Source organism: Cervus canadensis, chromosome X (genome assembly GCF_019320065.1).
Source record: "Cervus canadensis isolate Bull #8, Minnesota chromosome X, ASM1932006v1, whole genome shotgun sequence".
Taxonomy (NCBI): Eukaryota; Metazoa; Chordata; class Mammalia; order Artiodactyla; family Cervidae; genus Cervus; species Cervus canadensis.
Genome location: NC_057419.1, coordinates 6,604,457 through 6,630,747, shown reverse-complemented (window position 1 = coordinate 6,630,747; position 26,291 = coordinate 6,604,457). Strand labels below are relative to the sequence as shown.

General features: G+C 47.9%; 1 long non-coding RNA gene across 1 annotated transcript; it reads left to right on the top strand.

Moving 5' to 3' along the window:
- The first annotated feature begins 14,146 nt into the window (after positions 1 to 14,146).
- On the top strand, positions 14,147 to 25,558 carry LOC122434851. The gene is made up of 4 exons (XR_006267478.1): positions 14,147 to 15,790; positions 21,514 to 21,659; positions 21,836 to 21,907; positions 24,231 to 25,558. It is a non-coding gene; the product is annotated as an uncharacterized LOC122434851 (long non-coding RNA).
- The last annotated feature ends 733 nt before the right edge of the window (positions 25,559 to 26,291 follow it).

The following is a 26,291-nucleotide window of genomic DNA, read 5'->3' as shown; positions in this document are numbered from 1 at the left end:
TGATCAAGTAATATTCTGATGTATATAGGTACCGTGTCTTATTTATCCATTCCTCTGTCAGTGGACATTTAGATTGTCTTGGCTGTTGGAAACGGTGAAAAGCCTTTATTTTTAAGCCAAGCCCGGCTGAGCAATTTAACAGTCAGTAGATAACGAGGACAACTTCAAAAGAATATTTACCAGCCAAGTAAAAGTGCAAGCTGCTCAGTCATGTCTGATTCTTTGCGACCCTGTGGACTGAATTCTCCAGGCCAGAGTAGTGGAGTGGGCAGCCTTTCCCTTCTCCAGGGGATCTTCCCAACCCAGGGATGGAACCCAGGTCTCCCACATTGCAGGCGGATTCTTTACCAGCTGAGCCACCCGGGAAGCCCGAGAATATTGGAGTGGGTAGCCTAACCCTTCTCCAGGGGATCTTCCCGACCCAGGAATCAAGTCGCCTGCATTGCAGACAGATTCTTTACCAACTGACCTATCGGGGAGCCGTTACCAGCCAAAGGAACATGCAGACCTTTCCATGATCGAGTTTATCATCTTTCATTAGGCAAAAGAACCTTCCTAACCACAATTCTCTTCTGCCCCATTCACTGGAAAACTGGATACAAAAGAACAAAGACAGGGCTTCCCTGGCGTTCCAGTGGATAACAATTCTCCTGCCGGTGGAAGGAACGTGGGTTCGATCCCTCGTCCAGGAAGATTCCACATGCTACCGAGCAACTAAACCTGTGCACGACTTCGGAGCCCGCGTGCTGCAACAAGAGAAGCCCCTGCAATGAGAAGCCCATGCTCTGCACCTAGAGAGTAGCCCCCGCAAATACAGAGTACCCCCACAACTCAAGAGTAGCCTCCGCTCTCTACAACGAGTCATGCACAGCAGTGAAAACCCATCATAGCCAAAAAAGAGAATAAAGATCAAACATCAGTCAGAGAGACCAGAATCACACTTATTGAAAAATAAAACAGCAGTGTACTATTTGTGGGGTTCACGGACAGGGCTGATCCCAAGAGGTCTGTGTAGCTAATTTCAAAAGGATTAGCCGTGTCCAGGAATGGACTTATTGAAGAAACGCCCCTAGGCTGCTAGGGACAACATGTAAATAAATAATTTCAACATCACCAGTACACCCTATCATTATTTATAAATGTGGGCAAAATGCTGGGTTTTCCAGCACTTTGGGGAATCCAGAAAAGCCCCGAGGCATATTTCTTCCATTCGGGACTGGATGGTTAGCTGGTCGTGGCAGGACGCACGTACCCAGCGTCTCGCCCATGTCTTATATAACAATATAAGGTGGGACCCAAAGCCTCATTTCTCCCCTGTTTTATTAAAAAATCTGCTATTTCTCATCAGATCCAATTCTAGAAAGCTTGCCCCTGGAAGGCCCAAAGCAGGTTTTCCCCGTTTAGAATGAGAAGCTTATTAGAAGTATCTCTGTTCCATTTATTTGATATTACTCAGTTCAGTTCAGTTCAGTTGCTCAGTCGTGTCCGACTCTTTGTGGCCCCATGAACCGCAGCACGCCAGGCCTCCCTGTCCATCACCAACTCCCAGAGTTTACTCAAACCCATGTCCATCGAGTTGGTGATGCCATCCAACCATCTCATCCTCTGTTGTCCCCTTCTCCTCCCACCTTCAATCTTTCCCGGCATCAGTGTCTTTTCCAATGAGTCAACTCTTCTCATGAGATGGCCAAAGTACTGGAGTTTCAGCTTCAGCATCAGTCCTTCCAATGAACACCCAGGACTGATTTCCTTTAGGATGGACTAGTTGGATCTCCTTGCAGTCCAGGGGACTCTCAAGAGTCTTCTCCAACACCACAGTTCAAAAGCATCAATTCTTCGGCGCTCGGCTTTCTTTAGAGTCCAGCTCTCACATCCATACCCAGAAGCAAAGTGGTTTAATGTGTTTGGGTCCAAGAAGAGAACGCAGATCAACTGATGTGAGTCTGTTTTCTCTTGTCCCCGTCAAGCCGGCCTTGGTCCTCTTTTATTCCTCTGCTATGAATGGGTTGCCACGGCAACCAGCCTCAAGGGGACAAGGCATCTTCTCAGTTCTTTATACTTCCATCACCTCTGCACCTCCTCCAGGAACCTCTGCAGTGGGGACTGCCATCAGATGTGTATTTGGCTTTTTTTTTTCTTAATTTTAAGATAATTCATTTGTTTATTTGGCCGTACTGGATCTCAGTTGCACCTCGTGAGACCTTTAGTTCCAGCGTGTGTTGTGTTGAGGGGGTCAGTCGTGTCTGACTCTCTGCGACCCCATGGACTGTAGCCCGCCAGGCTCCTCTGTCCAGGGGATTCTCCAGACAGGAATACTGGAGTGGGTTGCCATGCCCTCCTCCAGGGGATCTTCCCGACCCAGGGATCGAACCCACGTCTCCTGCACTGGCAGATAGATTTATGAGCTCTTAGTTAAGGCATGTGGCATCTAGTTCCCTGACTAGGGATGGAACCCAGGTCCCCTGCATTGGGGGCGTGGTGTCTTAGCCCCTGGACCACAATATGTGTATTTGAATCTAGCTCAGAGTCCCTTGGACTGTAAGGAGATCCAACCAGTCTATCCTAAAGGAAATCAGTCCTGAATATTCATTGGAAGGACTGATGCTGAAGCTGAAACTCCAATCCTTTGGCCACCTGATGCAAAGAGCTGACTCACTGGAAAAGACCCTGATGCTGGGAAAGATTGAAGGCAGGAGGAGAAGGGGATGATAGAAGATGAGATGGTTCGGTAGCATCACCGACTCAATGGACATGGATCTGAACAAACTCCAGGAGATGGTGAAGGGCAGAGGCGCCTGGCCTGCTGGAGTCCATGGGGTCACAAACAGGTGGACACGGCTGAACGGCTGAACAGCAAATCTACTTACCAGAAAAAGAAAAAGGTATTTTTTCAGCTCATAGAAGTAGGGGAGCCCAATAACAATACAAGAGACGTGCTTACGTTTCAAGCTGGGGTAAATGGTGAATGATTTTTTTATCTTTAAACTTGTTACTTTGTTTTGGAGTATAGCTGATTATCAGTGTGATAGTTTCCGATAGACAGGAAGGGACTCAGCCACACATACACACGTTCCCACTCTCCCCCAAGCTCCCCTCCCATCCAGGCTGCCACGTGACATTGAGCAGACTTCCCTGTTCTGTCCAGCAGGTCCTTGCTGGTTCTCCATCTTAAACACAGCAGTGTGTCCATGTCCATCCCAGACTCCCTGACTATCCCTTCCCCCATCCTTCCCCCTGGTGACCATCAGGTTATTACAGAGTATTGAGCAGACTTCCCTGTGCTGTCCAGCAGGTCCTTGCTGGTTCTCCATGTTAAACACAGCCGTGTGTCCATGTCCATCCCAAGCTCCCTGACTATCCCTTCCCCCCATCCTTCCCCCTGGTGACCATCAGGTTATTACAGAGTATTGAGCAGAGTTCCCTGGGCTGGACAGCAGGTCCTTGCTGGTTCTCCATGGTAAATACAGCAGTGTGTCCACGTCCATCCCAGACTCCCTGACTATCCCTTCCCCCATCCTTCCCCCTGGTGACCATAAGGTTATTACAGAGTACTGAGCAGAATTCCCCGTGCTGTCCAGCAGGTCCTTGCTGGTTCCCCATGTTACACACAGCCGTGTGTCCATGTCCATCTCAAGTTCCATATCTCTTTGAATGAATTTTTAAATCCTAAGTTTGTCCCCGATTGACATACGTGCTTAAGAAAAAGTGTTCACTGTTTATCTCATCTTCACATTTAACTGGTGGTCACCGCTGCTGGTAAATTCAGATGTGTCCTACACGCAATGTCGGCGACAGACTTGTCCTCGTGGGCGTCCTGTAATTTAGTTCGCTAAACCAGCCGCCGTCGGTAAAGGGCGCTGCTACTGCAAATCGTCCGTGACGAGATGCATAATCATGTCACCGTCCCCAGATGCTTTTACTCAGAAGGAGCTCTCAATAGGATTGGCTTAAAGAAAACAATCCTTCCAAGTAAGAGAACAAGGCTCCCATTCATCGCAGGAGAGGGGGCTGGCAGAGAAAGAAAGAGTCCTTTAAAATAGCTTGAAATGACATTGTCGGTCCACCCAAGATATCCTCATGGTTCTTGGCTGACAATCTCCAATCTTGGCTGACCGGGGTTGGCGTTTACCCCGGTCGGCAACACTCTGAATGCCGGAGAGCAGAAAGAAAAATACACGGGGCTTCAGTTTGTGTCAGGGCCGGCCGGCTGTTCTCTGAGCCGGACATCGTCCTACCCAGGAGAAACCGTAAGTGGTTTCAACATCATAAAGAGTAACGACCAGATGATACATCTGGGCTCTTGTACCAGTTTTGTGACTATTCCTATCCCGTCTCATCCTGCCATGGCAGCGGCTTTCAAGTGTTTCTTTGTGCTGAAAAATAAACGCAGCATCCTTCTTCCTGGAGTCCTGAAGACTCTCTAATGATAAGTAAACAGTCCTGTCCTGGCCATCTGATATTTACACAGATGGGAGTTGTTTCTCCAGGCAAAGGAAAACGTTTTGAATGAACACATGCGATGGTTTTCCATCTTCTGAGACATTTTATTTTCATGAAGCAGCGACCTCGAAGGCAAAAGTCTACGCTGAGTCACGGGGTTTTATCACTTTGTCTTGAAAGCGGTACCTTGCGCCGTCTCTGCAAACACAGAGGCGCACAGGTCATCTCCTGATACTTTGCGACCCCGTGGACTGCAGCACGCCAGGCTTCCCTCTCCTTCACCGTCTCCCAGACTTTGCTCAGAGTCATGTCCATCGAGTCGGTGGTGCCATCCAACCATCTCATCCTCTGTCGTCCCCTTCTCCTCCCGTCTTCAATCTTTCCCAGCATCAGGGTCTTTTCAAAAGAATCAGCTCTTCACATCAGGTAGCCAAAGGATTGGAGCTTCAGCTTCTGCATCAGTCCTTCCCATGAATATTCAGGACTCATTTCCTTTAGGATGGACTGGTTCGATGTCCCTGCAGTCCAAGGGACTCTCAAGAGTCTTCTCCAGCACCACAGTGTGAAAAAGCATCAGTTCCTTGGTGCTCAGCCTTCTTTATGATCCAACTGTCATATTGTTGCAAATGTAGAAACCCACTAGGTACTTGTTGTTAAATTGTGTAGGTTACCTGTGTATAGTTTGCTTTGTAGTCAACATCATTGCAACAGATAAAAACGTGTGTATCCACGGGACTCTGGAGACAACCACACTTTGATGGAGATTCTAGGAAGCAGGGAAGCCAAACAGTAGTATGCACCTCCCCATTGTCTGTCTGCCCACCTTCCCGCTCTTTATAAAAGGAATGGAAAGGAGATAAATATTGGTGAGAGGTATTCAGGGTCTGGGTCTTCCCATGTGACACAGTGGTTAAAAATAAACCCGCCTGCCAATGCAGGAGATGCAGGTTGCACCGCTGGGTCGGGAAGACACCCTGGAGAAGGAAGTGGCAACCCACTCCAGGATTCTTGCCTGGAGAACCCCATGCACAGAGGAGCCTGGTGGGCTACAGTGCTTGGGGTCGCAAAGAGTCAGACACGACTGAGCGACTTCACTTTCACTTTCTATATGTACTTATATTGACATGCAGGACCCTTTACCTGTAGCAATTGGGGTCTAGTTCCCTGACCAGGTGATTGAACCCTGGGCCCCCTGCATTGAGAGCTCAGAGTCTTAGTCACTGGACCACCAGGGAAGTCCCTCGGTGAAGATTTCTTAAAAAAAAAATCCTAAAAATGCAGGTTATGAGTAAACAAAAAACTAGAGGCATTTCACTTAATCAAACTCAACATTCAGAAAACGAAGATCATGGCATGCGTTCCCATCACTTCATGGCAAATAGATGGGGAAACAATGGAAACAGTGAGAGGCTTTATTTTCTTGGGCTCCAAAATCACTGAAGATGATGACTGCAGCCATGAAATTAATTAGGGCTTTCTTTTGAGCTCAAAAAATGAAAAAAAGAGATTCTTATCTAGAAGACACGAGACTGCTGCAAATTAATGGGGGAAGAACACCGGAAGCCCTATTTAAAAAGAAAAGAAAGAAACAGGTGAAATATAGGAACAGACAATGAACAAAGGAATTGTCACTGTTTAGTCACTTGGTCATATCCGACTCTCTGCGACCCCGTGGACTGCAGCACACCAGGCTTCCCGTCCTTCACCATCTCCTGGAGCTTGTTCAAACTCATGTCCATCGAGGCGGTGATGCCATCCAACCATCTCATCCTCTGTTGTCCCCTTCTCCTCCTGCCCCCAATCCCTCCCAGTGTCGGGGTCTTTCCCAGTGAGTCAGCTCTTCTCATCAGGGGGCCAAAGGATTGGAGCTTCAGCTTCAGCGTCAGCCCTTCCAATGAATATTCAGGTCTGATTTCCTTTAGGATGGACTGGTTGGATCTCCTTGCAGTCCAAGGGACTCTCAAGAGTCTTCTCCAACACCACAGTTCAAAGCCACCAATTCTTTGGCACTCAGCTTTCTTTAGAGTCCAACTCTCACATCCATACGTGACTACTGGAAAAACCGCAGCTTTGGCTAGACGGACCTTTGTTGGCAAAGTAACGTCTCTGCTTTTTAACATGCTGTCTAGGTTTGGTCATAGCTTTTCTTCCAAGGAGCAAGCGTCTTTGAATTCCATGGCTGCAGTCACCACCCACAGTGGTTTTGGAGCCCAAGAAAATAAAAGTCTGTCACTGTTTCCATTGCAGAAAAGAATAAGCCCTATTCAATGATGAGTTAATGCGCAGAGGATTGGAGACGGAAAGCAACATCGAGAGAGATTTTTGTGCGCCTTGATGTTGCAGAATGTGCATGATGGAAACACACCTGACCTTCTCAAGGGTCTGAGAAGCTGAGAACACCCCTACGGCGAGGGTGACGGTCAGTATTGTGGCTGCCCTCGTGGAGAGCATTCCGGCCAGACTTTAGAGTTTTTCCCCCAGTGGACTGTCTCGTGACCCAGCCATACCCTGTGTAGGTCTAAAGCCCAGAGGAATTCTTCACAGATGTGTGTGCAGGAGTTTTTAACAGACACATCTCAGGTCTCTCCCGGGCTTCGGGAACTCCAGGCTGCCTGAGGGTGGTCCTCACCCCGTGAACCCTCGCAGGCCGTGTGAGCCGGACGCTGCAGACGGACGTCGAGCCCCGCAGATGGAGGCTCGGCTCCATGATGAGGCCCTAAAAGCATTTTGCTGAGTGAGAGGCGTTTAGAAAACAGGGTGAGATTTACTGCACCGTCCTATTTATAGAAATGAGAACCACGTCCTCGCAGAGCGCCGTGATGGGGTTGACAAGCCACAGGCGTCGTGGAAGACATGTGTCAAGCAGACTGCAAGGGAAGGGGGGCGAAATGCAGGCTGTGGGGGCTGAGAGCAGGGATCAGGTGAAGGTTGAAGACACGTCAGGAAGGGAGTGATCCTGCCGTGGGTGGCGGCCGATTTTAAATTTTACTTGCTTTGGCTTGAAGCGTAACTAATTGCTTTGCAAAACTGTGTTGGTTTCTGCCATGCATCCACATGAATCAGCCACAGGTGTACACACGTCCCCTCCTTCTTGAACCCCCTTCCCACCTCCCGGCCCATCCCACGTCTGTAGCTTGTCACGGAGCTCTGCTTTGAGTCCCTGCAGTCACACAGGAATTTCCAACCGGCTGTCTGTTTTATATATGCCATATGTCTGTGTTTCCATGCTAGTCTCTCTATTCATCCCACCCTCCTTCCCCCAGCATGTCCAGAAGTCTGGTCTCTGTCTGCGTCTGCACTGCTTCTCTGCAAATAGGGTCGTCAGTACCATCTTTCTAGATTCCGTATATATGCGTTAATATACAGTATTTGTTCTTCTCTTTCTGGCTTGCTTCACTTTTTACAATAAGCTCTCAGTTCATCCATCTCATCAGAGGTGACTCAAATGTGTCCCTTTTCATGGCTGAGTGATATTCCATTGTATATATGAACCACATCTTATTTATCCATTCATCTCTCAGTGGACATTTAGGTTGCTTCCATGTCCTAGCGACTTAGCAGCAGCAGCCTGTCCTAGCTATTGTAAATAGTGCTGCAGTGAACATCGGATTATATATGTCTCTTTCAACCCAATGTCTTTTTCATTGGATTGTATATGTCTTTATTAGCAGTTTCCTCAGGGTGTGTGCCCAGTAATGGGATTGCTGATTCATAAGATAGTTTTATTTCGAGTCTTTTGAGGAATCTCCATCCTGGGTGATGCCAGTTTTAAAGGACAGTCATTTATCTCTTGACACTGTGGTCCAGCTGATGACAACCACAAAAATATATGCATAACTGGCATTTGGCCAAGTCAGCTCAGAATGGAGGCAGAAAAGAGGTTGGAGGTTAAGAGAACATGAGAGATCTAGTTCAGAGTGTCTTCACCTTGGAACCTCTAATGTTTAGGGGCTGGGTAGTTCTTTGTGGGGAGGGGGGGGAAGGTCTGTCCTGTGTGTTGTGGGTTGTGGAGCAGCATCTCTGGTCTCCTCCCATGAGGTGTCAGGAGCACCCCCCTGCCCTAGTTCTGACAGCAAAAAATGTCTCCATGCCTTATCGTACATACTCTGAGGGGCACGGTCGTCCCCAGTTGAGAACCGCAGCTGTAGATGCATGGATAGATAAAAAGATAGACAGATAGGAGAGGTAGGCACGTGGATAGATGATAGGTAGATACATAGATTGATACAGATAGGTAGATGACATACAGATGGGTAGGTTGTAGAGACAGATAAATGGATAGATGGTAGACTTCATAGACTGATAGTAGAAATAGATGATAGGTAGGTAGTAGAGACAGATGGATAGAGAGACATGATAGATGATGGTTGAATGGGTGGATAGATAGACATGATAGACAGAGGATGGTTCAATGGAGGGATAGATGTATGGATAGATAGATGATGGGTGGCTGCACTGATAGATAGAAATGGTAGATTGATGGATGACAGATAGTGCAGATAGGTTGGTCGGTGATAGAGAGTACAGACAGACCTATTGATAGATATGTTGATAGTAGAGATAGGTGATGGATAAATAGTTGAGTTAGATAATGGATTGACAGGGAGTAGACATAGATAGATGGATAGATTGATTGTGGTTGTATAGAGATGAGAGATGATAGGTAGATGATGGGTGAACAGATAGATAGTAGAGATAAATGAATGGATAGATTATGGGTGGATGGATTGATAGAAATGGTAGGTTGGTAGATGGTGGATAGAGATTGATTCATAGATGATCGTGGAGACAGACATTGGGTAGATAGTAGACATGGGTGGATCGATAGATAGATGATGGGTGGATGGATTGATGAAAATGATAGATTGATGATAGATAGTATAGCTAAATAGCTTGACAGATGGTAGATTGGTTGTTATTATGGATAGATAATAGAGATTGATAGATGATATAGATAGATAGGCAGATACACAGATAGTAGAGATAGATGATGCATGGATAGTAGACATGGGTGGATGGATGGATAGATACATGATGGGTGGGTGGGTTGATAGAAATGATGGACGGATAGATGATAGTAGAGCCAGGTATATTGATAGATGATGGATTGATAGTACAGATAGCTACATAGATAGATAGTAGTGATAGATGATGCATAGATAGTAGACATGGATGGATAGATGGATGGATAGGTGATGGATGAATGGATACATAATAGACATGGATGGATGGATGGATGGATGGATTAGATGGATAAAATCTTGACTTCATGGTCAGTCACAGTTTCTCAGCCTCAGCACTCCTGACATTTCGGGCTGGACAGCTGTCTGATGTGGGGCAGAATTAATGGGTAACTTATTTCTCACTTCTTTAGATTCAGTGGACATCTTTCATCTGTGGGTTCATGTCTGCCAGCTCAGGAAGGTTTTCTTGGATTATGCTTCCTGGACTGTCTTTTGGTTGAATAGGCTTGTCTTCTTGAGTGATTCCTCTTACACAGAGGTGCTCAATCTCTTCTCTATATTCAAACAAAAACAACAACACATCTCTTGCCATTTTCTCTGCATTAAACATTTCCTCTGGGCTCTACAGTTCCGTCTGAGTTTGTCTTCAGCCTCTCGGAGGTGATTTTCTGTGGGATGTGATCTGAGATGTGTTCCACTCTGCGGTCACTCATTTTCATGGGTCTGGGTTGTCATGTGGCAACCCACTGCAGTATTCTTGCCTGGAGAATCCTGCAAACACGGGAGCCTGGCGGGCTGCCGTCTATGGGGTCGCGCAGAGTCGGACGCGACTGAAGTGACTTGGCATGCGTGCATGCGCTCCACCCTGTTCTCAGAACATTTCTCATGCTTTTCCTGTAGGTGTGTTCCAGAAATGACCAATTCTTCTCACCTTCTGAAGTCCTTCAGCACCCCCTCCTCCTTTGGATGGGGAGTTTTTTGTTTTGTTTTTTTTTCCTTCCTGTGTTTACAGAAATTGGTTGCGGAGGGAGCTTTCTTTGTGCTGTCTTCACCCAGAAAGTACATACCGCTATTCTAGGGACTTCCCCGGTGGTCCAGCAGATAAGAATCCATCGGCCAGTGCAGGGGACACGGGTTTGATCCCTGGCCGAGGAAGATTCCACATGCTGCCGAGCAACTCCGCCCGAGCAGCACGGCTGCTGAGCCCACTCTCTAGCGCCCAGAAGCGGGAACTCCTGAGCCCACGTCCCAAAAGTGAAGCCCGTGTGCCTGGAGCCCATGCTGCACGACCAGAGAAGCCATTGCAGAGAGAAGCCTGAGCATCGCAACTAGAGGGTAGCCGCCGCTTGCCACAGCTAGAGAAAGCCTGCTCAAAGCGACAAAGACCCAGTGTCACAGCACCAGAAAACACCACTGGTCTAGCCTTTGGGAGTCTGCGTGTTCAACCTGTGCTGGGTCTTTTCTTGCAGCCTCTCCAAACCACCTTCTCTACAATGTTCTCTGCCGACTTCTGAACCCCGTAAATTCTTTGGCATTTTGGACATAAGGCTGTTGCATTCTGCCCACTTCGATCCTTTGCGGGTCTTTGGGCTTGGATACCCAATCTCGTGCTTATTAAAATTTTGCCTAGAATTTGGTTGATGTTTTCCGAGGACTGTCTCCCTATGAAAGTGAAAGTCGCTCAGTCGTGTCTGACTCTTTGCGACCCCGTGGACTATACAGCCTGTGGAATTCTCCAGACCAGAATACTGGAGTGGGTTGCCATTCCCTTCTCCAGGGGGATCTTCCCAAGCCAGGGATCGAACCCAGGTCTCCCGCATTGCGGGTGGATTCTTTGCCAGCTGAGCCCCCAGGGAAGCCCTTAGATGTCTCCCTGTATATATTATGAATTGGGCTTCCAGGTGGCTCTGTTGGTAAAGAATCCCCCTGCCAATGCAGAAGGCGAAAGAGATGCGTGTTTGATTCCTGGGTCGGGAAGAGCCCCTGGAGGAGGAAATGGCAACCCACTCCAGTATCCTTGCCTGGAGAATCCCATGGACAGAGGAGCCTGGAGGGCTACAGTCCATGGGGCTGCAAAGAGTCAGACGCCATTGAGAGACAATTGCAAATTATGTGAACTTCTGTTCTTAGGTTTATTCCACACTGTGCCCAAGATGAGGCCAGGCTTGATAATTATTTGTCTTTTGAACTTACCTACAAAACAGAAATAGAGTCACAGATGTAGCAATCAACCTTAAGATTTCCACGGAGGGGAAGCGGGGAGGGATAAATTGGGAGATTGGGAGATTGACATACACGTTATATATTAATTAATAATGTATCAATATATTGATAAAATAGTTAATAAAGTCCTACTGTATAGCATGGGGGTTCCCTTGTAACTCAGTCGGTAAAGAATCCGCCTGCAATGCAGGAGACCTGGGTTCAATTCCTGGGTCAGGAAGATCCCCTGGAGAAGGAAGTGACAGCCCACCCCAATATTCTTGCCTGGAAAATGCCATGGACGGAGGAGCCTGGTGGGCTACACTCCATGGGGTCACAGAGAGTCAGACATGACTGAGCAAGTGCGCATGTACCTAGACACTACAATATATAAAATAGATAAGGACCTACTACTGTGTAGCACAGGAATTCTACTCAATACTCTGTAATGACCTATGTGGGAAAAGAATCTAAAAAAGAATATGTGTGTGTGTGTGTTCACTTTAGTGAATTCAGTTCAGTTCAGTTCAGTGGCTCAGTCGTGTCCGACTCTTTGCGACCCCATGGACCGCAGCACGCCAGGCCTCCCTGTCCATCACCATCTCCCGGAGTCCACCCAGACCCATGTCCATCAGTCAGCGATGCCATCCAGCCATCTCATCCTCCGTTGTCCGTTCTCCTCCTGCCCTCAATCTTTCCCAGCATCAGGGTCTTTTCCAATGAGTCAGCTCTTCACATCAGGTGGCCAAAGGATTGGAGTTTCAGCTTCAACATCACTCCTTCCAATGAACGCCCAGGACTGATTTCCTTTAGGATGGACAGGTTGGATCTCCTTGCAGTCCAAGGGACCCTCAAGAGTCTTCTCCAACACCACAGTTCAAAAGCACCAATTCTTTGGTGCTCAGCTTTCTTCACAGTCCAACTCTCACATCCATACATGACCACTGGAAAAACCATAGCCTTGACTAGATGTACCTTTGTGGACAAAGTAATGTCTCTGCTTTTTAATATGCTGTCTGGGTTTAGTGAATTAGTGATTTACATATCTGTTTATCTATATGTTACTAATTCTACATGTTACTAAATCTATATGTTACTAATTCTAATACTTTGCTGTGTCCCTGAAACTAACTCAGCTATAGTAGTAGATCAACTGTACTTTTAAATAAAACTTTTGTTTTATAATATATATTTAAATAAGCCTTATTTAAATATATATTAAATAAAACTTCTTTAAAAGAGATAAAAGTATTATTATCTGTCTCTTAATTCAGCTTCGAAAAGGCAGATTTCCACGTAAGCAGCAGACCAAACAAGCAGGAAAATATCCCACCTCACCCTTGTACTTGACAAAATGCAGCATGTTTTTGATGAAACCCTTCTGTGTAGAAAGTTGCTGATGCTAATAAAAGAAACGTTGCTTTTATTACTTTCTCTAATGAAGGAGATTACTTCAACAGTTTGCTAAAAAGAGGAAAACTAAAAATAGGGCTTTTTTTTTTTTTTTTTGGACCAGAGTATCCTTTTCCCCAAATTGATCCAATGTAAATGTAATTTTGTGTGTGTGTGTCCAGTGGGATGACCTTTGTGTGCTGGGACATGAAACCTTCAGGCTGGCCCCTAAACTTGAGGAAGTGAGCTGCAGGAAGGGGGCCCGAGGGAGCATGATGACACCCTGAAAACGCGGGCAATGCCTTTAACCGCAAACAGCTGTCTCCCCTGCAGACCACCAAGCCACAGTCGCCAGTTTGCAAACGTTCGGTGTGGTCGGTCCCGAAAACGGCATCGTGCTGACTTTGTTGTAAACCACCCTTGGGAAGGTCAGTGGCCATATGCACGTAGAAGAACCCAGGATCTCACCCTGATTGCAAACAGCGCTCTGATTTCCTTCTGTGCTGTTTGCAGTGACTGTATTTTCCTAAGGTCGGCCTGAGTCCCACCATCTGTTTCCCCATTAGCTGTAACATCCGGGCGTGAAACCCACAACCGGCTTCATCCGACGTCCTGTGAGGCACCAGATTGCCCAGGAAACCCACAATTGATCGTCCCCTCTGGAAGAATGTGGATCCCTGTCTGCAGAGAGAGAGAGCGAGCTGCATTGGCCAGATAGCATCCCCTGAAACATTTCAGGAGACCAGTTGCACTAGGATTTGATCAACCCCATGTCAATCATGGTAGAGATTGAAGAGATCTTTGTAATATACAGATGTGAGAGCGGGACTGTAAAGAAGGTTGAGTGAAGAATTGACGCTTTCGAACTGTGGTGTTGGAGAAGACTCTTGCGAGTCCCTTGAGCTGTAAGGAGATCCAACCAGTCCATCCTCAAGGAAATCAACCCTGGATATTCATTGGAAGGACTGATGCTGAAGCTGAAACTCCAGTCCTTTGGCCACCTGATGCAAAGAGCTGACTCCTCTGAAAAGACCCGGGTGCTGGGAAAGATTGAAGGCAGGAGGAGAAGGGGGCCAGCTGAGAATGAGATGGTTGGATGGCATCACCGACTCAATCGACATGAGTTTGAGCAAACTCCAGAGACAGTGGAGAACAGAGAAGCCTGGTGGACTGCGGTACATGGGGTTGCAACAGAGTCGGACACGACTTACAGACTAAACAGCAACAAGAAATGGATAGGATGTGTGAGTGAGTTTACAACCACTGTGTATTTCTCACTTCTTTCAGGAAGGTCACATCTGGGGAAGACATTGACATATTAACTCATTATCGACTGGTGGATTTTTGCAGAAACTCACGTCCGAGGCTGGCGATTTTTTATTTTGGTCAGCCAAAGATTTAATTCTGTTATCTCACTGACACGTTCCTCTGTATCATTTCTTTTTTAGATTCCGCGTATAAGCGATGCCATACGGTATTTCTCCTTCTCTGACTGACTTCACTCAGTGTGAAAATCTGTAGGTCCATGTGTGTTGCTGCATGTGGCGCTGCTTCGTCCTTTTTCATGGCCGAGTAATATTCCGTGGTGTGTGTGTATTCTGTCTTCTTGATCCATTCGTCATTATGATTGGCAGTGATGTGACATATGGTAGTCTTCGTATGATTGACATGTGATTGCAGTACCCTCCACTCTGGGACACCTGAATTAGATGGTTCTGCTTCTCCGTAAACGTTATTTCATGCCTCGCTTCATTCACAGCCTGAGTTTTTCCCATCCTGCTGATTCTCTGGGTCTTGTCCACCGATGAAACCCATCTTTCAACACTTGAGTGGGAACGGCCGTTCCTCCACGGACCCGCCTTGGACACTTTCCATTTCCCAGTGTGTGTGTGGTTTTTATATATACCCCGTACCCAGCTATCACCTGCCAGCTTCTAGTACCTGGTTTGCCCAGCGGACTGTGAACCCTACGCGTGTACGTGGGTAGCAGGACAGCCCCAGAGTCCCAGCAGCTGACACCGTCGAGGACCGAGCCGTCTCTACGTTCTTCCGGACACACGGGGCCCAGATGCAGCAGCAGCTTGAGCTTCTAGTTTTAAATCTCGCTTCCACGGCAGAAAGGAACACTCAGAAGGTTGCCACGGAGCGGGGAGCCTGTCTGTCGCCAGCAACGTGGGTTCAGCCACGTAGAGAGATGGCTTAAATCCCTTAAACATAGCACACATCCGCACAAACCCTGAACACAGTGGGGAGGCCGCTGCCTTCCTGTCTGTTGAACTCCCCTCTGCCACGTGGAGGATCTTTCAAGACAGCCCCTTTCTAGCCTTCTGTAAAGAGATCCCCTCTCTGTATTAGACAAAGGGCTTGCCAGCGCCTCCGTGGTAAAGAATCCACCTGCCAATGCAGGAGACGCAGGTTCGATCTGGGGTTTGGAAGACCCCCTGGAGGAGGGCATGGCAACCCACTCCAGTATTCTTGCCCGGAGAATCCCATGGATGGGGGAGCCTGGGGGGCTACAGTCCATGGGCTCGCAAAGAGGCAGACACGACTGAGCAACTAACACACTGTTTACAATTAATTTGAACATGGACAAGAAGTCGCCGTTAGTCTTGAGGGGACGTGATGGCCCCGGGAAGCCTGTCGGCAGGTGGAGGCTGGTACATTCAAGGGAGGTCGTGTCTCTCCAAAGTGGCCGCGTTGAACAGTTGAACCAAGGTCCCCTTGGAGTTCAGAAGGGATTTCCCTTGGACTAGGGGACGTTGGACCGTGGGGAAGGAATGTATTCATTTCAGGTGAGATTTTGTTCATCACCCGACTCGGATAAGGTCATCAGATGCCTTTGTGGCTTAATCCAACGTGGTTCTTACCCAGCCAGTTTTCCCCTCCATGAACGCGTGGTGAAGATCCCATCTTGTGTAGGGAGCAGAGACACACCATCTCAGTTTTTGTTGGGAAGTGGGCGTCTGAACCGTAATTAAAGCTTTTGAGGTCTTTCTCTTTGCTTAGTTGATACGTCTTCATTGATCTTCTCGATGAAAGATGAGAAGGTGTTTCTCTTTGGAGAGGTGATATTTTTTCATTGAACTTTTTGATTCTTTTTTTTTTTTTTTTTACCCTTCCTTTTCTTAACGCTGAAATGCTTATGTAATCTCGGAGAATCTGCCTGTTTCTGATTTATATTAACTCACTGAAAATTTTTTCTATGTACAAAAAAAAGCTTCTGAGAGCATTTAATATACTATTTTGATCTTTCTTAGCTAAAAGCATGAAGCCATATTTTTTTTTCCCCCTAAGGGTACAAATCTGGATGAAATTTAAATTATGATCAAAACAGCAAACTCATCAAGTTTGAATGGTTTCTAAACTTGGAGAAAAGAATTTCTCGAATCCCTTTTATTTCAGGAGAATGTCAGATTTGGATTCCCTGGCGTTGCACGAAATGTACACACTTTTGTTTTTTCAATCTGCATATGATTCCCTGACACGAGGCATTGATTTTTCCTACCAAATTCTATGTAACCTCGTGAAAACATTTCAAAAATATGTAAATAACCTCGATGATGTTAAACATTTTTTTTCCCCTGGCCTGAGGAGATACTGAAAAAGAGCTATAGGATCTCAATGTGCTGGTGATGTTTCAGGAAAATTGAATCATGTTTCTTCCAGTGAGAAAGCAGAAATTGAACAAAGTGAGGAAAAGCAGAGATAGGAAAATGAATTTTACATCCAGTTCTTTGTCCATATGTCAATGGGAGAGGCCTGAAGAATCAGGGACACAAAATTTCCCTCCCTTCCATTTTTTTTGTAGTTCAATCAGTCGTGTCCAAGTCTTTGTGGTCCCATGGACTGCAGCACACCAGGCCTCCCTGTCCATCACCATCTCCGGGAGCTTGCTCAAACTCATGTCCATCGAGGCGGTGATGCCATCCGACCATCTCATCTTCTGTCTCCCCCTTCTCCTCCTGCCCCCAATCCCTCCCAGCATCAGGGTCTTTTCCAAGGAGTCAACTCTTTGCATGAGGTGGACAAAGTATTGGAGTTTCAGCTTCAGCATCAGTCCTTCCAATGAACACCCAGGACTGATTTCCTTTAGGATGGACTGGTTGGATCTCCTTGCAGTCCAAGGGACTCTCAAGCGTCTTGTCTAGCCGCACGGTTCAAAAGTATCAATTCTTCAGCACGCAGCCTTCTTTATGGTCCACCTCTCACATCCGTATGTGACTAATAGAAAAAATATCAGAAGAATTCCCCCAAAGCAGCCCAGTATGTGCACACATATACCACGAAGCATTGTAACCAAGCAGTCACTTCCTTGGCCCTGAAATAGAATCAGATGCACTGGATTTGCTGTGGGGGAAGGTCTGGTTGAAAAAAAACATTGCAGGACTTGTCTTTTACTGCGTTTTGTGCTCAACGGGGCTTCCCTGGTAGCTCAGATGATAAAGCATCTGCCTGCAATGGGGGAGACCCGGGTTTGATCCGTGGGTTGGAAAGATCCCCTGGAGAAGGAGATGGCAACCCACTCCAGTATTCTTGCCTGGAGAATCCCATGGACGGAGGAGCCTGGCGGGCTACAGTCCACGGGGTCGCAAAGAATCAGACGCGACTGAGCGACTTCCCTCTCACTCTCTTTATGCTCAAGGGACTTTGAGGACTAGGCTGCCTTCGGCATCCTTGTCAGCTGTCCCCTGGACCTGGTGACACACCCGCTGTGTGTTGCCTGGAATGGCTCTCGTGGGTGGAGAGTCCGCACCCTCCGTGAGGACTCCCTCAGTAGCAGCTGTGAGAAGAACTGAGGAGCGAGAGCGTCTGCCCGGACGTTCGCAGAGCGGTCGTCGCCGCCGGCGTTGGTCCCCAGGTGTGGGGCCCGCCGACGGAGGAAGACCGGTGAGCGTGTGGGAGCGCTCCGAGGGTGGGGAAGCGGCGGTCCCGGAGGGATGGACGTATCACCGGCAAACAGAGACGACGTGATGAACAGTGGAGCCAGACGTGTTGAGGGGCCAGGGAAGGCGGCCGGTTCTGCAAAGCCAGGCTGGCCAGGGGGGTAGGTGGGGGGGACTGGGGCAGGGTACAGTGGGCAGGGGCGCTGCCCCAGAGACGCCCCCCACCCCCGCTGGTGCCTGGCAGCGCTGGGCACAAGAGGGAATCCAGAGGGAGTCAGATCCATCCCTGGCTGAGTCCTCCCAGAGCCGGTTCTACCATCACGGTGTTACTCTGCGGCCTTCCCAAAAGTGTTGCATTTTAAGTGCAACTATCTATCCATCTGTCTATCTGATATAAAAATAGACAAGGCTAAATGGAATAGATAAGTCACCATATATAATATGAAACAGATGGCTTAGACTTGATAAACGGTGGTGACCTGGAGGAAGCCATGGTAACCCACTCCGGTATGCTTGCCTGGAGAATCCTGTGGACAGAGGAGCCTGGTGGGCTGCTGTCCATGGGGTCGCACAGAGTCGGACACGACTGCGGGGACTTAACACACGCACACAGCGAAAGTGGAAAGTGAACGTGTCAATCGCTCAGTCGTGTCCAGTTCTTCGAAACCCCACGGACTGCAGCCCGCCAGGCCCCTCTGTCCGTGGGATTCTCCAGGCAAGAATACTAGAGTGGGGTGCCATGCCCTCCTCCAGGGGATCTTCCCGACCCAGGGATGGAACCTGAGTCTCTTTTGTGTCCTGAGTTGGCAGGAGGGTTGTGTACCATTGAGCCACTCGGGAAGCTGCGGCCATTGGCAAGTGTCCCCTGGAGGTTCCCTCGTCTCCATCGAGGACCGCTGGCTCAGGGTGAACACGGTGAGCTCCCTTTAGAATATGGTGCATTTTTGTCTCTTCCGTGTCATGCCCTGCAACCAGGAAGGACAAAACGGACCAGGACCTTCTTTCTCCTGCTTCTTGCATCCGAGACGTTCCTTTCCAACACTTGGGAAAGTCCCTGGCTCTCCAAGTGGGCTCACATTCAGCAATGAAGGATTACGAAATACTTCTTCAGTTCCGAGAAATGCTTGTGGAACCAGGAATAATAATAATAATTAAAAAATCACTGGGAGGACTGATGCTGAAGCTGCAACGCTTTGGCCACCTGATGCAAAGAACCGACTCACTGGAAAAGACCCTGATGCTGGGAAAGATGGAAGGCAGGAGGAGAAGGGGGCGACAGGATGAGGTGGTTGGATGGCATCACTGACTCGATGGACATGAGATTGAGCAAGCTCCAGGAGTTGGTGATGGACAGGGAGGCCTGGCGTGCTGCGGTCCATGGGGTCGCAGAGAGTTGGACACGGCTTAGACCTAACAGCAACCAAGCAGAAGGATGTAGGTAGGGAAAACCCTACTCCTCCTCTGTCTCTTGGCTTCAGGGGTCTTTGCACCTCTCAGGATGCTTCTAGTCATTGTTAAAAACTTCCCCACAAGCTCCGGGCATGATTCTGTGGTTTATGATGGATTGTGTAGCCGCTGTCCAATCTTACAAAACTCTGCAAAGATAAAGTACACCCAGCAGATTTAAACATGGCCAAGTTGAACATTGAAAGAAAAAAAAAAAAAATCCATCATTGCCCAATCTCCCTGCAGAAAGGAAGAAATAGTTTACTCGAGAGTCATTTGAACTTCCAGCGTATCAGTCACTTGTATACAAAGAATCTGCTGACATAGGCCATTGTGGTTTTTCTGCCTGATTAAAACAACTATATAAATTAACAAGAGACATGAGCAGAGTTCTCTTCTCTCTTTATGCAGGAAATAACCCATTCGCAATCGAAAACGACTTTGTGTCATGGGCCTGAAGGGTCTTTTTTTTTTTTTTTTTGCTCAAATCATGTCCACGAGAGGGCAGATGAGAGTCTTTGCCTGCGGGGATTTGAGAGGTGTTTTCATGTGTTCAGTAGATTCCAGCCAGTCGGATTTAAGAGTCGCTTCCTTACTAGGCCTTCGCTGGTGGTCCAGCGGCTAAGACCCTGCTCCCCATGCAGGGGGCCTGGGTTTAATCCTTGGTTCAGGGAACTAGATCCCACATGCCGCAGCTAAGATCGAAGATCCTAAATACTTCAACTGAGTCCAAGCACAACCAGAGAAATAAATTTGTTGCTGCTGTTGAGTCGCTTAGTCGTGTCCCACTCTCTGCGACCCCACGGACCGCAGCACGCCAGGCCTCCCTGTCCATCACCAACTCCCGAAGTTTACTCAAACTCATGTCCATCAAGTCGGTGATGCCATCCAACCATCTCATCCTCCATCGTCCCCTTCTCCTCCCACCTTCAATCTTTCCCAGCATCAGGGTCTTTTCCAATGAGTTGGCTCTTCGCTTCAGGTGTCCAGACGATTGGAGCTTCAGCATCAGTCCTTCCAGTGAATTTTCAGGGTTGATTTCCTTTAGGATGGCCTGGTTTTGGAGACACAAATAGTTGTTGTTTCGGCCCGCCTCATCTGGAGTACTTTATTATGACAACTCTGGCAACGTCTCCAAGCGTGGTCTCCATGCCCCCAGGAATTTGACCGCTCTGTGGCTTCTTAGCTTATTTGGCAGTAAAGCGATGCTTGAAATAATGTTTTTTCCGGAGACTTGGTGCTGTTGCGGAGGAAAGACCCAACCTTGAAGACATTCAAGGTAGCCAGTCCCTTCCTTCCAGCTCAAATGAGGACCAGAAGTGTTGGTGCCTCCTGGAAATCTTAATGTCTCACCTGCAAACCTGGCTCATTTTGTTTGCATTTGGGCAGCAGCTGAGAAGCCATGTCTGGCTTCTGATTTTTCCATTCTGCCTGTGCTTCATGACACGCTATGATGAACTGATGGACGTATTTTTCTTGGTGCAAAAAAAAAAAAAAACTTTTTTTTTTAAAAACAAAATATTTAATGCAGTTTCTAGTCTGGCTGAGGAAAGTGGAAAATTTTAGGCGGTGGTCCCAGGGCTTCAGACCATTTCCAAACTCTCGCTCTTGAATAAAAACAGTGTAGGTTCCCCATTTTTTTTTTCTTTTCTGTGATTGTTCCAGACTGGCTTTCCCTTTTCATCACATTCTCTGGGTCACGGATGGGGCTGGACTTTCTTTGCGTGTCCGCTGCGTTTTGCTACCTTCTAAACGTGTTCTTCGTTGTTTTTACATGAAGTGACATTTTGAAACAGCCTCCTCGGAATCGGCGTGTCCGCATTTGCACACGTGCCCCGGGGGGAGGGTCTAGGCGTCTGGCGGCACCTGGTTCTTCTCACACCTGGGATGTGCTTGTTATTGGCCAGGACGCACGGACCTCAGTGGGAAAGCACAGCAGCATTTGGCCGGTAAAATAAAGGCCCACGTCTTTGCAGTTCACACGTGCGTTGGGTTGAAGGTGGGTGGCTTAAGATGCCTTGTCCGAGCTCATCAAGTACTAGACAGGTGGACAGAGCCATCCAGAGCGTCTGAGAGCATTGCTACGTTACTGCAGAAATAAAAAAACAAAAACCCCACAAAAGCAGGATACTCTCGACTCAGCACACATGTGCTCACTTTGTGTTTCGTTGGCATCTGACCTCCAGCATTTTCCTTCCGAGAACATCGATCGCCATAAACGCGCCCTACTTTACGGGGCGCTCAGACCCGAACGCCACGTCCACCGGAGATTCAGACGGTCCGATGGAAATTGCACTGGTGATTTAAACGCGGGCGACTGAAAATTTTAAGGGTAAGAAAGCCCTGAGAAAAGTCTCTTTCCCCTGAAGTCTCTGGCGTGGTCAGTTGGAAACTGGAGTGTTCCCCTGTCTTCGCGGTATTGCAGACCCGCTCTTGTAAGGGTGTCCGCACTTAGGGCTTGTGGAAACTTGGCCACGTTCCCTGATCTCTCTGCTTCTGTTCCCGTAGGCGTCAGTGGGAGATGGTACAAGCCTGTCCCAGGATGTAGGTGACTTTACGGCTTACCCAGTCTCCTAAGAGGTTAGTGACGTGTCTTTATATATTAGGAAGAGCCAGTGGCTGCCGTCTCTTCGACTCTCTCATCTGTCTCTTAGCATCTGGATGTTGTCATCTTGTTCACATAAGAAAGTGTGATTCGGTCCAAATTCATCGTAGAGAAAAGCCTTGTTGTTTCTCCTAACTTCATTGAAGTACAGTTGGCGTGGAACGTTGTGTTTAGTTTCGGGTGTACAACAACGTGATTTAGTTACACATTTCGGCGGGTAAGGGACCTGCCTGCAATGCCAGAGACCCGGGAGACCCAGGGTCGATCCCTGGGTCTGGAAGATGCCCGGGAGGAGGAAATGGCAACCTGCTTCAGTATTCTGACCTGGAGAATCCCATGGACACGAGGTGCCCGGAGGACTACAGTTCATAGGGTGGCAAAGAGTCGGACTCGACTGAGTGACTGAATAACCGTCAACCTAAGACTTTTCCTTACGTCCAAGCTTTCTCAACTCCTTCTACTAAACCCAGCACCCGTTTATGTCAGAAACAAATCTTCCCCATTTTTGACTTGGCTCTTTGAAGTGAAATGGAGTGCATTTGTGCAGCGGATATTCTTCTGGAGGGTAAATAATGATTTTTTTTTTCTTTTTCTTTTTGAAATGTGTACTCGCCAGTTATCCTAAATCATGACTTCAGCCTGTGACAGAGGGGAAACTCTTTAAACACTCGGCATGTTGAAAAATCATCCCGTGAATGTGTTTACGCACATACTGGTGTCGAGCAGAGGACAGACCTAATACCCTGAAATTTAACGGTGCTTTAAAAGGTATCAGCAGAGCACTGTGCGTTCATGCATGCCGATTCCCTACAGTCGTGTCCGACTCTTTGCGACCCCATGGACCGCAGCACGCCAGGCCTCCCTGTCCTTCACCAACTCCCGGAGTTTACCCAAACTCATGTCCATCGAGTCGGTGATGCCATCCAGCCATCTCATCCTCTGTCATCCCCTTCTCCTCCTGCCTTCTGTCTCTCCCAGCATCACAGTCTTTTCCAGTGAGTCAGCTCTTCGCATCAGGTGGCCAAAGCATTGGAGTTTCAGCTTCAGCATCAGTCCTTCCAATGGGTATTCAGGGTTGATTTCCTTTCGCGTTGACTGTTAAGATCCCAAACAAGTTGGTTGGCAGCAGTATTTAGCCACACGAACTGTCATTTAAGGAGCAGAACACGTCGGCCACGATTGGTCCAAGTTGAGCTTCTGGGGTTCGAGTTGCTAAGGAAACTTTTTCTTTTCCTTTAGAGGTGAACAGAGCCCACCTGTTTATAGCTCTTCCGACACATGAGGTTATCTTCCTTTACAGATCTGAGGTTTCTAGAAACTAGAGTCTGCCTGACAACGCACATGGAGATAGTGAATGCTTTTATCATCTATAAACAGGATCGCACATGGGAATTTCAGATCAAGTGCAATTATCTGGATGCTTTCAACAAAACCCTCTTCTTTCAAAACAAACCGAACATCTTAAAAGCCAAGCATGCTTTATCCTCAGATGATCTCAGAATATCCCTAATTCCCCATTTGACTGGCCCCTTTTCAAGTGAATTACTCATAGAATGCTGGATTTGGGATTTATCTTTCCAAAATGTGGTTTTTGTTTTTTTTTTTTAATTTTTCTTGCCTACCTAAATGTGTTTGCATTTTCTTGTTCCCTTCAAGCAATGAAATAGTGCAGAGTCTATCATTGATGCAAAGGAAATACTTGAAAAGACGTTGCACATCAGACAGGCCTTGGACTGATCCAAGGTTCTGAATGACTTAGCAGACAAGTCTGGCTCCCCTTACCCCGTCACTGAGACTTTTCCCCCGTACGGATACCAGCTCCTGGTCCAAGCCTCCTGTGGTCAGTTTCCAAAGGTCAGAGCAGGGATTGACCAGCTGTGTGTAAAAAATTTCCAGAATCACTTGTCTCCAGGGCAGCCCGTCAGATGTTGTGATGATCTGGATGGCCAGACATTCTGCTCTTGGGTTGGACGATGGTTGGGCTCGTTGCAAACTCCGTCACCTTCTGTAGAGTCTGTTGTAAATTCAAGTCTGTCCCAAGGATCGGGCCAGATCAAGAGGCACTAGAACATCTAGATCACTAGAATGTCCTTCCTTTATCTTTCTGGACCCACTGGGTTTTTTTTGGGGGGGGGGGTTGTTAAAAACACACTCCCTTTCCTTAAGGTTTTACCCTTTATTTTTGGTTGTGCTGGGTGTTCGTTGCTGCTCAAGGGCTTTCTCTAGTTGCAGCGTGCAGGGATTCTTCTCCACTTGTGGTATGCAGGGTTCTCACTGCGGTGGCATCTTCTGTTACAGAGCACCCAGGCTCTGTTGCTCCACAGCATGTGGGGTCTTCCCGGACCAGGAATCGGACCTGCGTCCATTGCGCTGGCAGGCGGATTCTTCACCACTGGGCCCCCACCGGGGGCCGGCCCACGAGCACACTCTTCAGGACCCGACTTGGAATTCTTGACTGTGACGGCCACTCTTCACACGAGGTGCTCCGGGCTCCAAACACCCCATGTCTGCTCCGTACCTCGGAACAGAGTACTCCCCTGGGTTCTGAGCATCTCGAGACCGTAATGTGAGAAAGATGCCTTCCTTTCGTGACGCTGTCTTTCTACCAGCATTATATTCGCTCGATAACCTCCAGCTAGGCTTTGATTAGATGCACCACTGAGTCTGTTGGACGTGAGTTTGAGCAAACTCTGGGAGGTAGTGAAGGACAGGGGAGGAAGCCTCGTGTGCTGCAGGCCACGGGGTCACAAAGAGACGGACACGACTGAGCAACAGATCAGATTTAAGGATGGTTAGACCTGCTTGGGTTGGTCTGATTTAGCCTTTAATATGATTCTTCAATTTGGGGGGAATTTTCAGCTGTTAACGGGCGCACATAGTCTCTCTTTCCTCCTCTTCCATTCTATTTCTTCTGTCTGGGGCGTTCGTTGGATTCTTGCTACAGTTTTACAACATAACCTTCTGGGTATCTTTCAAAAGGCTCTTTGGAGGAACACCTTTTTCCATTGTATTTCTGGTTCGCCAGTTCTCTAAGTAATGAGCACTCTATAATTAATCTCACATGTTGAATTATTTATCACAATTTTTATTAAAAAAATTTTTTTTTGCCTACCCCAAGGCTTGCAGAATCTTAGTTCCCCAACCAGGTATTGAACCCAGGCCATAACAGTGAAGGGTCAGAGTCCTAACCACTGGGTTGCCACAGAACTCCCCTAACAAGTGCTTTTAAAAAGAATGAGAAGTAGAGAAGAAGGCTCACCTGTCCTGTTTTTCTGGATTCCACAAATGCATGTTGATCCATGACTGTCTTTCCGTTTGTGACTTACTTCACTCTGTATGACAGACTTTAGGTCCGTCCACATCGCTACACATTACTCAGTTGCATCCCTTTTCAGGGCCGAGTAATATTCCATCGTATAAACCCACCACATCTTTTTCACCTCTTCCTCTGTCGATGGACGCTTGGGTTGCGTCCATGTCTTGACTGTCATAAATTGTGAACCTTGGGGTAAATGTGTCTTGGTGAGGTGTGGTTTTCTCAGGGTTATATGCGCAGGAGTGGGATGGCTGGCTCATATGGTAGATCTCCTCCCATTAAGGGCTTCCCTGGTGGCTTAGTTGGTAAAGAATGCGGCTGCAATGCAGGAGACCCCTGGTTTGATTCCTGGGTTGGGAAGATCCCCTGGAGAAGGGATAGGCTCCCCACTCCAGTATTCTTGGGCTTCTCTTGTGGCTCAGCCGGTAAAGAATCCACCTGCAATGTGGGAGACTTGGGTTCGATCCCTGGGTGGGGAAGATCGCCTGGAGAAGGGAAAGGCTACCCACTGCAGTATTCTGGCCTGGAGAATTCCATGGGCTGTATAGTCTATGGGGTGGCAAAGAGTCAGACACCCCTGAGCGACGTTCACTCTCACTTTGCAATTAAAAAAAAAAGAAAAAGAAAGAAAAGAATAAGCAAAAGATGAAGAGAACTCTCTCCGTAGCTTCTTATGCTGTGAGACCATCTTCAACAGAAGGGTCAGTCTGGGACAAACGGAACCAACCACCGTCCATGAGGTGGCTTTTGCCAGCAGACCTGTTTGTGACAATGTTCTTTTAAATTTTCTTTCTTTCTTTTTTTTTTTTTAAAGTCCAGCCCCATCCGACATCTGGTATTTATTGTAGCGTTGTTGATGGGAGCGCCGGAGGAGAAAAGGGCAGAGCAGGGTGTCGGGGAGACGCCCCACCCGGCAAGGAGTGGGTGGCAAGCGGTGGAGGGCAAGGCAGGAGACGTCTGTGGTCAAGACGTGAGTCATGACGTGGGCGGATGGGGAGCCTGGAAGGAAAGGAGGACTCTGGGGTCTGGGAGGGGCGGCCGGG